The 15243-nt window shown below is 47.1% G+C and overlaps 1 pseudogene; it reads right to left on the bottom strand.

Moving 5' to 3' along the window:
• Positions 1-13771, bottom strand: part of LOC136628733 (zinc finger protein 585A-like) — a 71688-nt pseudogene extending 57917 nt beyond the window's left edge.
• Positions 13772-15243: the final 1472 nt, after the last annotated feature.

The raw sequence follows: 15243 nt of genomic DNA, 5'->3' as shown, positions 1-15243 counted from the left end.
ACACTTTCAGATCCCAGACTCTGAGACCAGGAATTGGTCAGAGCAGTCATGTGACAGCATGTACCCGCACTACCCGAAAGGAAGAAGCGGCAGTCCAGAATGGATTGGGGAGCAAAGCAGGCATGTGTGCAACTTTTTTCCACCAGCAAAGTAGGAGCCATAAAGGGGCTTTAGAAAAGGCAGCAATATTAATTATGGGGCCAATAAAGGTGGTATTACCTATGAGAGCAGAAAGGACAGGATTATTAATTATGAAGCCAGAAAGGAGCAATTTTACTTATGTGGGCAATAAAGGCAGCATTGTTATTTGTGGGGGCGGAAAAGGGGGCATTATTGCTGAGGGGGCCGTCAACATATTATTATTGATTGGGGCATATATCAGGACACTATTACTGTGTTGGGAACAATAAAAACACCACTAACTGTATAGCAACTAATTACTGTCTGGGGCACTAGGGATTGTGTAGAGGTGGGAAAATGTTGGGAGGGTGATAGAAAAGGAAAGCACTAAAAATGTCTATGTTTCAAATTCAGCAGAAACTAGTTTTGGATGGAAGAAGTCATTGTGGTGGTCTGGGCCCAGATAGAGGAGAAAAGGATAAAAGAATTACAATATTCGGTGATAACACCGACTGTAATCAACGAAGTAACAGCACTGCAATCACTATCAGAACCAGCATTATTAGAGTCATAACCCTTTTTCACTGTGAGTAGTCTGATAAACCTAATTACATCCTTTCCCCCCCCCAAATTCTGGAAAGGTTCACAAACTTTCAACCACCACTGTAAAACAACTAAAAAGCAATGCAATCGAAGGTGCATACTGTTGCGCAAGATGAGTGCACATCGCACATAAGCCAAAATCCTTGATCTAAATGAGTGATTAGCAACACTGAGATACCTTGGCAAAATGGAAAGGAGTTTGCTGCTAACTGAGCAGGCACTCGTTAGGGTAGATGTGGAAATGGAGGGTAGTTTGAGAGAACAGGGAGAGCAAGCAGCTAGCTGTCTGATAGTAAGTAGAGGTAGAGAGAAAAGAACCAGGGAGGCTAGTCTTGAACTGGCACACCACAACAAGTTTGCAAAGTTAGCAGATATGGGGGCTGCTATTACAGAGCCAGCACCGCTGCAACACGACATGCACTCTGACCACTAGGGGGGATGTCTGCTCCAGCAAGAAGGGGACGGGGAACGCAGAGCGGACTAGACAGGTCCTAGTGGTGGGGGATTCAATTGTAAGGGGGACAAACAGGGCAATCTGCCACAAAGACCAGGATCGTCGAACGGTGTGTTGTCTTCCTGGCACTTGAGTTCAATACATCGCGGATCAGGTTGACAGATTACTGGGAGGGGCTGGTGAGGATTCGGTGGTCATGGTATACAATGGCACCAATGACAAAGATAGTGGTCAATGGAGTACCCTCAAAAACTATGTCAGGGACCTAGGATTAAAGCTCAGGGTGAGGACCTCCAAGGTAGTTTTTTTTTCCAGAAATACTACCTGTACCTCGAGCCACACCAGAAAGCCAGCAGGAGCTCAGGGAGGTAAACAAGTGGCTCCAGAGTTGATGTAGGAAGGAGGGCTTTGAGATCGTGGAGAACTGGGCTGACTTTACTGTCAGCTACAGGCTGTGCTGAGGGAGAAGATGGCTAAAACATTGGAGGAGTACCTACACTGGGGACTGGGGGGAGGGTAAAAAGAGTAATAGGGGGAAGACAGTATAGACAGTCACCTGCGACCAAGTGATGGCAATGGGGGTCAAGTGCTGGGTGGGGTTAGTGCAGATAGAACTGATAGAACATCTAATAGAACCATAAATAGCAAAATTAATATAAAGAATAACAACCAGATAAATTGTATGGCAACGAATGCAAGAAGTCTGATCAGTAAAGTGGGTGAGCTTGAAGTAAGAATGTCTGAAGCAAATTATGACATTGCTTGATGATAAGTGTGATTGGGCGGTGAATTTAAAGGGTTAAAATCTCATCAGAAGAGACCGTGGGAAGATAAAAACTGCCATGGAGGAGACAGACTGATTGCCAAAGAGAGCAAAAAATAGCCCTAAACTATTTTTCAATTATATAAACAGTAAAAGGATTTGCACTGAAAGCCCTGGCCCTTTAACAAATACTGCAGGAGAAATCATAGTAGATAGTGAGGGGAAGGTAAATCTTTTATATATTTTTTTCTTAAGTGTATTCACGAAGGATAAAGAAATGTCTCACGAGATACCAAGGGATAAAACGAACCCCATGCAAAATATCACTTGCCTAACTCAAGAGGTAGTACAGAGCTGGTTAAAAAAGATTAAAAATCGCTGGGCCCAAACAAAATACACCGAACGGTTCTAAAGGGAACTAAGTGACATGATAGTCCGTTATTTCTTATATTTAGGGACCCTATCGAGACCGGGGTTGCACCACTGGATTGGTGTATTGCCAATGTGGTTTCAATATACAAAAAAGGGTAAGAAGAGAGCCTGGTAACTACAGGCCGGTAAGTCTAACTTCAATAATTGTAAAAATATTCAAGGGGTTTCTGAGAGATGCCATCCTGAAATACCTCAAGAAAAACAATGGTATAAGTCATCAGCATGGGTTCATGAGGGGTCAATCACGTCAGACCAATTTGATCAGCTTCTACAATGAAGTAAGTTCTAGATTAGACCTGGGAGAGTTTATTGATCTCGTATATGTAAATTTTTCTAAGGCATTTGACACCATGTCACATAATAGGTTGATATATAAAATGAGACAGAGTTCGGACTAGGCAAGAATGTGTGTAGCTGGGTAAAAAAACTGGCTCAGAGATGGAAAGCAGAGGGTGGTAATAAATGTTTCATACTCTGATTGGGCCACTGTCTCTAGTGAACTGCCACAGGGTTCAGTTTTAGGCCCAATTCTGTTCAATATATTTATCAATGACCCGATAGAGGGACTGCACAGCAAAATATCAATATTTGCAGACAATACGAAATTAAAACAACAAAGGACAATGTACGGCTGCAAATGGACCTAGATAAGCTGCGGGCTTGGGTAGAAAAATGGCAAATGAAGTTCAATGTTGATAAATGTAAGGTTATGCACATGGGCAGGAGAAATGGATGTCACCAATATATACTACATAGAGTACTGCTAGGGAAAAGTGATATGGAAAAAGATCTGGGTGTACTAGTCGACTGTAGACTAAACTGGAGCAATCAATGACAGTCAGCTGCTGCAAAAGCAAATAAAGTCTTTGGTGCATTAAAAGAGGGGCAAGAGATGAGAACATTATTCTCCCACTATGTAAGGCACTTGTCAGGAATTCCACATGGAATACTGCGTAAAGTTCTGGACACTGATGTTCAGGAAAGATGTTACAGTGCTGGAGGGGGTTCAAAGAAGGGCAACTAAATTGATAAATGGAATGGGACGACTGGAATACCCAGAGAGGTTATCAAAATTGGGATTCTTCCCCCTGGAAAAACTGGCTTAGGGGCGACCAAATAACTATGTATAAATACATTAGGGAACAATACAAGGATCTCTCCCATGATTTGTTTATACAGTAACAAGAGGGCACCGTGTACATATAGAGAAACGAAGGTTTCATCACCAACATAGAAGTGGGTTCTTTACTGTAAGAGCAGTGAGATTGTGAAACTCTGCCTGAGGACGTGGTGATGGCAAAATCGAGAAAGGAGTTTAAAAGGGGACTAGAAGCATTTTTAGAGTGCTATGATATTACAGTATATAGGCATTAAATAACTATGGGAGTTGTTGATCCAGGTCTTGGAGTCAGGTAGGAAGTATCAGAATGTTTATCCAGGAATTATTCTGACTGCCATTATGGAGTTGGGAAGGACTTTTTGCCCCCAATTGGGCTAATGTGCTTCTGCCGCAATGTTGTTTTTTGCCTTCCTCTGGATAAACAGGGGGGTGGGGTGGAAATAGGCTGAACTAGATGGACATTGGTTCGCTTCAACCTAACATAGCAACCTTAAGTTTAGGGTGATTGCGCAATCTATGAGAATGAAAGATCTACAAAACTATGTGCAATGGCTTACAAAAACCTTGCTTCCTGACTCCAACCCTGAAGAGCATATCCTAGACAGGCTGCCAAGACGTAAAGCAATTTCAGAGAACCCACTCAGGGATGTGATCACAAGGGTGTATTTTTACCACATAAAAGATGCCTTGGTGAATGCCTCCAGGAAACTCAGAAATTTACCCCCTCCTTTTGAAGATAGAGAATTATTTTAGGATTTCTCATAAGCCACAATGTTAGCTCGAAAAAAGCTCTCCCCAATTACGGCAGCACTCAGGAAAATAAAGTCCTGTACAGATGGGGCTTTCTGACTAAGATTTATTTAAATAAGGAAGACACACATGTCCTCATGAATCTAGAAGAGGCTCTCTCCCTACTCAAGAAATTGGGAATCACAGTGCATTAAAAAACTGCTCTAAGCCAGTTGAATAGAGACTAGATACAAAGACCCGCATAAACAGGGTGGTCTGATCATGTGCGGGGACTTCAATGTGGTTTCGGATGGGGAGGTGGAGTTCAACAGCTTCAGCAGAAAGAACATGCCCTCCCTGACCCCATGGTTACTCAGGGAGGAGATGTTTGACTATTTTAGATGCATAAATGCTGGTTCCAAAAAATACACTTTTTATGCGACATGTCACAAATCTTTCTCCAGAATAGATGTGTGTCTGGTAGATTTTCAGATGCTGGCCAGAGTGCGAGAAGCGACAATCGCAGTGGCCTCTTGGTCGGACCAGGTTCCTATCTCTCTGGTCATACAGGTGGGGACTCAGTCCCCTGCTTTTAAGGACTAGAGGAACAATACGTTCCTGATGAGATTACCAAAATATCAGAAGAGGGTGCGTGATGCGCTGGAGGAATACTTCAATCTCAATGACTCTTCCGAGATGTGTCAATTCACACTATGGAATGCACATAAACCTGTAATCAGGGGTGTTACAATCCAACAGAGCTCTATTTAAAATGGGAAGAGAGCAAACTTTTGAAAAACACCAAGCTAGAACTGACAAATGTTAAAAAAACATGCAAAAACACCCTACAACCTCCCTACACAATGAACACTCTACAACCTCCCTACACAATGAACACCCTACAACCTCCCTACACAATGAACACCCGACAACCTCCCTACACAATGAACACCCGACAACCTCCCTACACAATGAACACCCGACAACCTCCCTACACAATGAACACCCGACAACCTCCCTACACAATGAACACCCGACAACCTCCCTACACAATGAACACCCGACAACCTCCCTTCACAATGAACACCCTACAACCTCCCTTCACAATGAACACCCTACAACCTCCCTACACAATGAACACCCGACAACCTCCCTACACAATGAACACCCGACAACCTCCCTACACAATGAACACCCGACAACCTCCCTACACAATGAACACCCGACAACCTCCCTACACAATGAACACCCGACAACCTCCCTACACAATGAACACCCGACAACCTCCCTACACAATGAACACCCGACAACCTCCCTTCACAATGAACACCCTACAACCTCCCTTCACAATGAACACCCTACAACCTCCCTTCACAATGAACACCCTACAACCTCCCTACAGAATGAACACCCTACAACCTCCCTACACAATGAACACCCAACAACCTCCCTACACAATGAACACCCAACAACCTCCCTACACAATGAACACCCAACAACCTCCCTACACAATGAACACCCAACAACCTCCCTACACAATGAACACCCTACAACCTCCCTACACAATGAACACCCTACAACCTCCCTACACAATGAACACCCTACAACCTCCCTACACAATGAACACCCAACAACCTCCCTACACAATGAACACCCTACAACCTCCCTACACAATGAACACCCAACAACCTCCCTACACAATGAACACCCAACAACCTCCCTACACAATGAACACCCAACAACCTCCCTACACAATGAACACCCTACAACCTCCCTACGCAATGAACACCCAACAACCTCCCTACGCAATGAACACCCAACAACCTCCCTACGCAATGAACACCCAACAACCTCCCTACGCAATGAACACCCAACAACCTCCCTACGCAATGAACACCCAACAACCTCCCTACGCAATGAACACCCAACAACCTCCCTACGCAATGAACACCCAACAACCTCCCTACGCAATGAACACCCAACAACCTCCCTACGCAATGAACACCCTACAACCTCTCTACACAATGAACACCCTACAACCTCCCTACACAATGAACACCCTACAACCTCCCTAGACAATGAACACCCAACAACCTCCCTACACAATGAACACCCTACAACCTCCCTGGACAATGAACTCCTGAAAACAAGATTAAAGTTGAAAAATATTGTTGTACGTGAACATGAGAAAAATGTGAAATCTCTGAGGGCCACATACTACATAGCCAACAATAAGTTTACTCATTTTATTGCCAATAGAGTTAAACAAACAAGAATAAAATCAAAAGTTCTGTCTGAAAGATCCCACATCCGGATACAAAGCAAACAACCCTTAGAAATAGACGAAATCCTCAGGAAATTCTACGCTACACTATATAACCTCAAAAAGGACCGGTCCCTTTCACATCCCGATAAAGAGGGTATAGATGGGTTCCTCTCATCAGTGCGGCTCCCAACACTAAAAGAACAGCTGGATAAGATAAACTCCCCCATTTCATCCCAGGAAAGTTTAAAAGTTATAAATGATTCCAAAAGACATAAAGCCTCAGGGCAGACAGCTTCTCTAATGAATATCATAAACTATGTACAGTAAATACCAATGAGCAAAGCACACAAGAGATGTTTTCAATAAGGAGGTGACATGTGTCTCCCTGCCATCGGAGCGACAATAGTGGCAATACTGAAACCGGGTAATACGCCCCCCTCCCCCACCATTTCATTACTGAACAACGGCACAAAATTCTAGGCAAAAATCTTAGCATCGCGTCTACTAGAGATTATACCGAAATTACTACACAGCAACCAGGCGGGATTTGTGAAAGGGGGACAGACCTCAGATGTGACAAGGAGGGTGCTGGATCTGATTGGTGGAACGGAGGCCTCTTGAACGCATTCTCTGCTCCTCACATTGGACGCAGGGAAGGTGTTGGATAGGATACTGGGGGTATGCCTTTGCAGTTCTAAGAAAATTCGGCTTTCAGAGAGAAATATTGGGAGCAACACAAGCTCTGTATAGCACACCTTCTGCTAGTGTGCTAGAGCAACGTTTCTAATGGTACTCGGCAGGGATGCCCACTTTCCTCATTTTTATTCATCTTGATGAAGGAACCCCTGGCAGAGGCATTGAGGATGGAGGGGAATATTCAGGGTATCCCCTTATCTTAGAGGCAACACAAGATCAGGCTTTTTTCAGATGACATGGTACTGAAATTGTCCTCTCCCTTACAGTCCTGAAGAATGGCATGCCGCCTAATTAAATCATTTGGAGCAATGTTGTACTATAAAGTGAACCCAAGCAAATCTCAAATATTAACTATAAATGTCCCATTTAATCTACAGAGTCAAATACGAAAAGAGTTCCCATTTGCATGGGACACCTCCGAAGTTCAATATCTGGGTATAAGAATGGAATCCCCCATAGTAACTACAATCAATCATAACATTTCAGCTTTGCTTAAAGGGGTTGTCCCGACCCCCAAACAATTTTTTTTCCCCCATGAATGCCCTGTAGAGGAGAAGCATCACACACAACAGCCTTTCCCATAAAAAACTATATTTTCCTCACCTTTTTATTCCTTTTCTTCCCTTTATAAAGTTTGCCTGAAGAACTTTTTAAAGATGGCTGCCGCTGGGTAGTTCCCATCATGCACTGCTGCCTCTCTGTCCTCTGCGTGCGCGCTCCTGATGATGCCAGTCACATGACTGGAGGACCGACGTCATGGAGACGCACGCTTCACTGCTTTGAATAGAGCCGGCAGCCGGCCGGCTCCATTCAAAGCAATGAGAGGGCAGTGCAATCTCCTGCTACTGCTCTGACAGCTGTTAGCAGGAGATTCCTTCATCTCCCCGGCATGTCCCCTCATCACTGGACACTGGGGCAACAGTGTCCCAGTGTCCAGTGACGAGGGGACATGCTGGGGAGATGAAGGAATCTCCTGCTACAGCTGTCAGAGCAGTAAGCAGGAGATCCTGATCTGTAGCAGCACTTTCAATAAGCACAGGATCGCGTGTGCACCCCCCACAATGACCTCCCCACAGTGCCCTCCACAGTACACCCACTCAGTGCCCCCACCACACACATGCCCCACCACAGTGCACCCCCCACAATGCCCCCACCACAGTTCCCCCCTCCAGTGTCACCCGCCACAATGCCCTCCCACAGTCCCCCCTCACAATGCCCTCCCACAGTCCCCCCCCAAAGTGCACTCTTGCATCCACCTCCGCCAGAAGTCTATGTGACCGCACACCCACCCCACAAGAAGTCTATGTGACAGCACATCCACCTCCACCAGAAGTGTATGCGAAAGCACATCCACCTCCGCCAGAAGTCTATGCGAAAGCACATCCACCTCCGCCAGAAGTCTATGTAACCGCACACCCACCCCACAAGAAGTCTAGGTGACCACACACGCACCCTGCAAAAAGTCTATGTGACAGCACACGCACCCCGGAAGAAGTCTATGTGACAGCACACGCACCCCGCAAGAAGTCTATGTGACCGCACACCCACCCCGCAAGAAGTCTATGTGACCGCACACTCACCCCGCTAGAAGTCTATGTGACCGCACACCCACCCCACAAGAAGTCTATGTGACCGCACACCCACCCCACAAGAAGTCTATGTGACCGCGCACGCACCCCGCAAGAAGTCTATGTGACCGCACACGCACCCCGCAAGAAGTCTATGTGACAGCACACAACAGCGACAAGTCTATGTGACCGCACACGCACCCTACAAAAAGTCTATGTGACTGCACCCGCACCCCCGCAAGAAGTCTATGTGACCGTACACCCACCCCGCAAGAAGTCTATGTGACCGCACACCCACCCCGCAAGAAGTCTATGTGACCGCACACCCACCCCGCAAGAAGTCTATATGACCGCACACCCACCCCGCAAGAAGTCTATGTGACCGCACACGCATCCCCCCCACCCCCCCGCAAAGTGACAGGCCGCCCGACTCCCGCACCGCCCCCCACCCCCCGCATAGTGACAAGTCACCCGACTCCCGCACTGCCCCCCCACCCCCGCAAAGTGACAGGTCGCCCGACTCCCGCACCGCCCCCTCATCCCCACAAAGTGACAGGCCGCCGGACTCCCGCACCGCCCCCCCACCCCCGCAAAGTGACAGGCCGCCCGACTCCCGCACCGCCCACCCCCACAAAGTGACAGGCCGCCGGACTCCCGCACCGCCCCCCCCCCCCCCCACAAAGTGACAAGTTGCCCGACAACCCGCACCGCCCCCCCACCCCCGCAAAGTGACAGGCCGCCCGACTCCTGCCCCCTACCCCCACAAAGTGACCGGACTCCCGCACCGCCCTCTATTAACCGACCTCATCCTGACATCTCCATCCCAATGTGTGGCACCAGCATAACTCCCAGAGAGCACACCCGCTGTCTTGGGGTTATTTTTGACTCTGATTTCTCCTTTACCCAAACAAGTCAGCTGCACATCAAGAACATCGCAATAATCCACCCCTTTCTCACCGTGGACATGCTAAAAATGCTCACTGTTGCCCTCAACCACTCTTGGCTTGGTTATTGAAACTCGTTGCTGATCGGCCTCCCCTGCGCCAGACCCTCATCCTTACAATCGATCCCGTCAGCAAGGCTCAAATTCATGTCCAACCACTACTTGGACGCATCTGCCCTGTGCCAGTCACTACAATTGCTGCCTGTCAAATATAGAATTCAATTCAAACTCACCACCTTCATCCATAGACCTCTAGCACCGCGTCGCCCTACATTGCCTCCCTTATCTCAATCCACCACCCAGCCCGTGCCCTCTAGTAAAATCAGATTAAGTGCCCCTTTAATTTAATCCTCTCATGCCCGCCTCAAAGACTTCTCCAGAGCAGCACCAGTCCTCTGCAATGTGCTACCCAAAACTATCAGGAGAATCACGGACACACAAAACTTCAGATATGCTCTAAAAATGCACCTCTTAAAGGGGTTGTCCCGCGGCAGCAAGTGGGTCTATACACTTCTGTATGGCCATATTAATGCACTTTGTAATATACATCGTGCATTAATTATGAGCCATACAGAAGTTATTCACTTACCTGTTCCGTTGCTGGCGTCCTCGTCTCCATGGTGCCGTCTAATTTCAGCGTCTAATCGCCCGATTAGACGCGCTTGCGCAGTCCGGTCTTCTCCCTGGTGAATGGGGCCGCTCGAGCCGGAGAGCTGGTCCTCGTAGCTCCGCCCCGTCACGTGTGCCGATTCCAGCCAATCAGGAGGCTGGAATCGGCAATGGACCGCACAGAGCCCACGGTGCACCATGGGAGAAGACCCACGGTGCATCGTGGGTGAAGATCCCGGCGGCCATCTTAGTAAGGTAAGGAAGAAGTCGCCGCAGCGCGGGGATTCGGGTAAGTACTAAACGGTTTTTTTTTTTAACACATGCATTGGGTTTGTCTCGCGCCGAACGGGGGGCCTATTGAATAAAAAAAAAACCCGTTTTGGCGCGGGACAACCCCTTTAAGGGGAGTATACCATATCTCCTAAACCAAACCCCTCTGTACTCTGCCTGGTAATATGCTTCGGTAATCCACCACCCTCTGCAGTCCTACCGATTCGGCCACCACACGGCTTATGTCTGCCTGTTGTCTATGTGTATAGCATCCCTCACTCTCCACTTCACCATACCGTGCACATCTCCAGCCCTCTACCTACTGTATTACCCCATTACTTGCAGTATGTAAGCTTGTTGGAACAAGACACTCACCCCTATTGTTTCCATCAATTGATTACATCATGTAACGGTGGTTTTTGTATCTGTTCTCTGCTTTGTAAGCGCTGCGGAATATGTTGGCGCTATATAAATTAAGATTATTATGTCTCACAAATTGGATAAAAAGCTTACAAAAACAGATGCTGTCATATATATGGGGAAATAAGAGGCGTCAGTGGCCCAGGCACGAGTGCAGGCTCGCACTTATCAGCGCGGTCGGTCTGCCAAGCAGGCAGGGCCCCCTCCCGGGCTAGGGGAGTATAGGAAGAGAATTCCCCCATTTATGTTATGTTTTCTTTGCACAGTTGTGCCTTTGATTTATGTTATTGAGGTTGCACGTTCATAGGACACAACAAGACTATAGTTTATTAGGTTTGTTAAAAATACTATACTTTCTCAATAAAAAATGATTGAACATTAAATCTACCATATTTTTTAGACCATAAGACACTTTTTTTTAGCAAGAATTATTTTTTAAAGTCCAGACCCTCCTGACCAATTTCTTAATGATCAGCAGAGTGCTCACAAAGCAGTCAGAGCCATCATTACTTCCCTGTGGAATTTCAGAAGAGTGACATGCTCAGGTATAAGACCGGACCCACGCGGCCACATGTCAGTTGTGCCCAAGAAACTAGGGGGCAACTTGCACTGTACAGCAAACAGACCCTCGTCCATATGTTGTCTGACCTCCACTGACCCAGCACAATCCAAGGCCTATTCTTGTAATAGAATCATAGAATGGTAGAATTGAAAGGGACCTCCAGGGTCATCAGGTCCAACCCCCTGCTCAATAGAGGATCACTAAACCATCCCAGATAGATGTTTATCTGCCTCTGTTTGAGGGCTTCTATTGAAGGAGAACTCACCACCTCCCCTGGCAACCTGCTCCACTCATTCATCACCCTCACGGTCTAATATCTAATCTGTGTCTCCTCCCTTTCAGTCTCATCCCATTGCTTCTTGTCTTTCCTTGTACAAATGAGAATAGGGCTGATCCCTCTGCACTGTGACAGCCCATCAGATATTTGTGGACCGCTATTATGTCTCCTCTCAGCCTTCTTTTTTGCAAGCTAAACATTCCCAGATCCTTTAACCGTTCCTCATAAGACATGGTGGTCTGCAGGCCACTCACCATCATGATAGCTAATAAAATCATAACTTTTTAAATTTTATATGTACATGGCTACATGAGGGCTTGTTTTTTTAGCGACGACTTGTATTTTTCTATTGCACCATATCATTTACTAGAAGTGAAGTGAAAAAACCCAAAATTCTGCCATATTTAGGGAGGTCTTCATTCTACGGTGTGCACAATGGAGCAAATATGAAACAATAACTTTATTCTATGGGTCAGTATGATTATAATGGTACCAAATTTATATAGTTTTACTTTTGCTGTACTACTTATAAAAAATAAAATATCCTTGGAAAAAAATTAGGGCTTATTTTAACGTTCCTATGACTTTTGGACTACTTAAAAAAAAAAAAAATCATATAGATGATGTGAACAAAAATGTGCAATTCTGGTCTTCTGTTATGTTTTTCAGGTAACGTTATAAATATTGTGTTACTTTGACAAATCAAAATTTTACAGGCGCGGCGATAACAGATTTGCTTTTGTTTTTAAAATGGGAAAAAGTTTTTTTTAAACTTCTTTTTTTCTAATTACTAAGAAAAACATTTTTTGGCTTATTTTCACATTTTTTTAAACTCCCTATAGGGGACTTGAACTCACGATTGTTTGACGGTTCACACAGTAGTACATTATACTGCATTTTGCCAGACAGTCTACGTGCCGCAGTAACCTGAAGCCCCCTTTACACGGCCAATAAATTGTTCAGATCTTCGCATCTAGCGGGAATCCGTCCGATTATCGCTCAGTGTGAACGCCGTCCCAACTGAAAGACGAACGATAATTTGTTTGCTTCTCGTTCGTCCGTTAGTGGAGATAACTGACCGGCGGATCGGCCATGTAGACAGGCAGTTATCACTTCTGAATGGCGGCCTGCTGTGATTGGAGGACAGAACGATCCCCATTGGCTCCGCCTCTATTGGCTAACGATGATTGTTCCGGTAAAAGCGCAGCAGCGATTATCGCTGGGGTGACGTGTCGGGCATCTGCGCCAAGCAGATAGTCCCGCGCAAAATGGCCCTCACCCAAGAGGTGCTCTGGTGCCAGCGGTGAGGAGGAGCAGCGCTGGGCATCATGGCGGCAGGGCTTCATCCCGAAGGGGATGAGGGAACCATCGGTGGGCGGGACAGCGTGTATTGTATCGCACAGCGCGGAGGGTGTAGGGCGGGCATGAATAGCGGGGAGGGGAGCGGTGGCCGGCTACTAGTCTATATTCCGGCCCCCCTGACAGCGCAGCTTGTGGCGGTTGTGGCGCTACTTCTTTCACCGATATTGGTAAATACTATCTGCAATGGCGGAACACGGATATATCCGCTGCGCTGCGATCCTCAGAGCGTAAACAACACAAAATACACCCGAAAGAACCCCAAATCCATCAGGTGGTATTATCCCCTGCACGTCCTCAGACCACCATGACGGCTGCCTCAGAGGGAAATGTTCTTCCCGATTTTCTTTCGCTCCATCCGCGGAGCGTCTGATAGCCGCACGTAATGCGATATTACGTATTTTTTCTTACAAAAACAATCACATAAAAAAGGCAGCCTGAAGAACAGGACATCGGTCCGAGGCTCTGGGGCAAATATTATACTCACCCGGGTAAATAAGGCCCAAACAAGTCCTATAGAGGTTTATCCTCCCCTTCCCCACTGACCTGACATGAAGGGACACAGAGGTCTGCAAAGCCGGACAGCAGCCCTGTGCTTCCAGGACCTGTGATGATGTCACCATCATTTGATCACTTATGTGGGAGGAGTCAGGGATTCTGTGTGTGATGTGTGGGGATCAGGATGGATGGAGTAGAGCTGTGTGTGTGATGTGTGGGGATCAGGATGGATGGAGTAGAGCTGTGTGTGTGATGTGTGGGGATCAGGATGGATAGAGTAGAGCTGTGTGTGTGATGTGTGGGGATCAGGATGGATGGAGTAGAGCTGTGTGTGTGATGGGTGGGGATCAGGATGGATGGAGTAGAGCTGTGTGTGATATGTGGGGATCAGGATGGATGGAGTAGAGCTGTGTGTGATATGTGGGGATCAGGATGGATGGAGTAGAGCTGTGTGTGATGTGTGAGGATCAGGATGGATGGAGTAGAGCTGTGTGTGTGATGTGTGTGGGGATCAGGATGGATGGAGTAGAGCTGTGTGTGTGATGTGTGTGGGGATCAGGATGGATGGAGTAGAGCTGTGTGTGTGATGGGTGGGGATCAGGATGGATGGAGTAGAGCTCTGTGTGTGATGTGTGGGGGATCAGGATGGATGGAGTAGAGCTGTGTGTGATGTGTGGGGGATCAGGATGGATGGAGTAGAGCTTGTGTGATGTGTGGGGGGATCAGGATGGATGGAGTAGAGCTGTGTGTGATGTGTGGGGTATCAGGATGGATGGAGTAGAGCTGTGTGTGTGATGTGTGGGGGATCAGGATAGATGGAGTAGAGCTGTGTGTGATGTGTGGGGATCAGGATGGATGGAGTAGAGCTGTGTGTGATGTGTGTGGGGATCAGGATGGATGGAGTAGAGCTGTGTGTGATGTGTGGGGATCAGGATGGATGGAGTAGAGCTGTGTGTGTGATGTGTGGGGGATCAAGATAGATGGAGTAGAGCTGTGTGTGTGATGTGTGGGGATCAGGATAGATGGAGTAGAGCTGTGTGTGATGTGTGGGGATCAGGATGGATGGAGTAGAGCTGTGTGTGTGATGTGTGGGGATCAGGATGGATGGAGTAGAGCTGTGTGTGTGATGTGTGGGGATCAGGATGGATGGAGTAGAGCTGTGTGTGTGATGTGTGGGGGATCAGGATGGATGGAGTAGAGCTGTGTGTGATGTGTGTGGGGATCAGGATGGATGGAGTAGAGCTGTGTGTGATGTGTGGGGATCAGGATGGATGGAGTAGAGCTGTGTGTGATGTGTGGGGGATCAGGATGGATGGAGTAGAGCTGTGTGTGTGATATGTGGGGATCAGGATAGATGGAGTAGAGCTGTGTGTGATGTGTGGGGATCAGGATGGATGGAGTAGAGCTGTGTGTGATGTGTGTGGGGATCAGGATGGATGGAGTAGAGCTGTGTGTGTGATGTGTGGGGATCAGGATGGATGGAGTAGAGCTGTGTGTGATGTGTATGGGATCAGGATCACCACCATGTCGCTAGGGGTCAAAATTGCAATCCGA

Source organism: Eleutherodactylus coqui, chromosome 5 (assembly GCF_035609145.1).
Source record: "Eleutherodactylus coqui strain aEleCoq1 chromosome 5, aEleCoq1.hap1, whole genome shotgun sequence".
Taxonomy (NCBI): Eukaryota; Metazoa; Chordata; class Amphibia; order Anura; family Eleutherodactylidae; genus Eleutherodactylus; species Eleutherodactylus coqui.
This window is presented reverse-complemented; position numbering and strand designations above follow the sequence as displayed.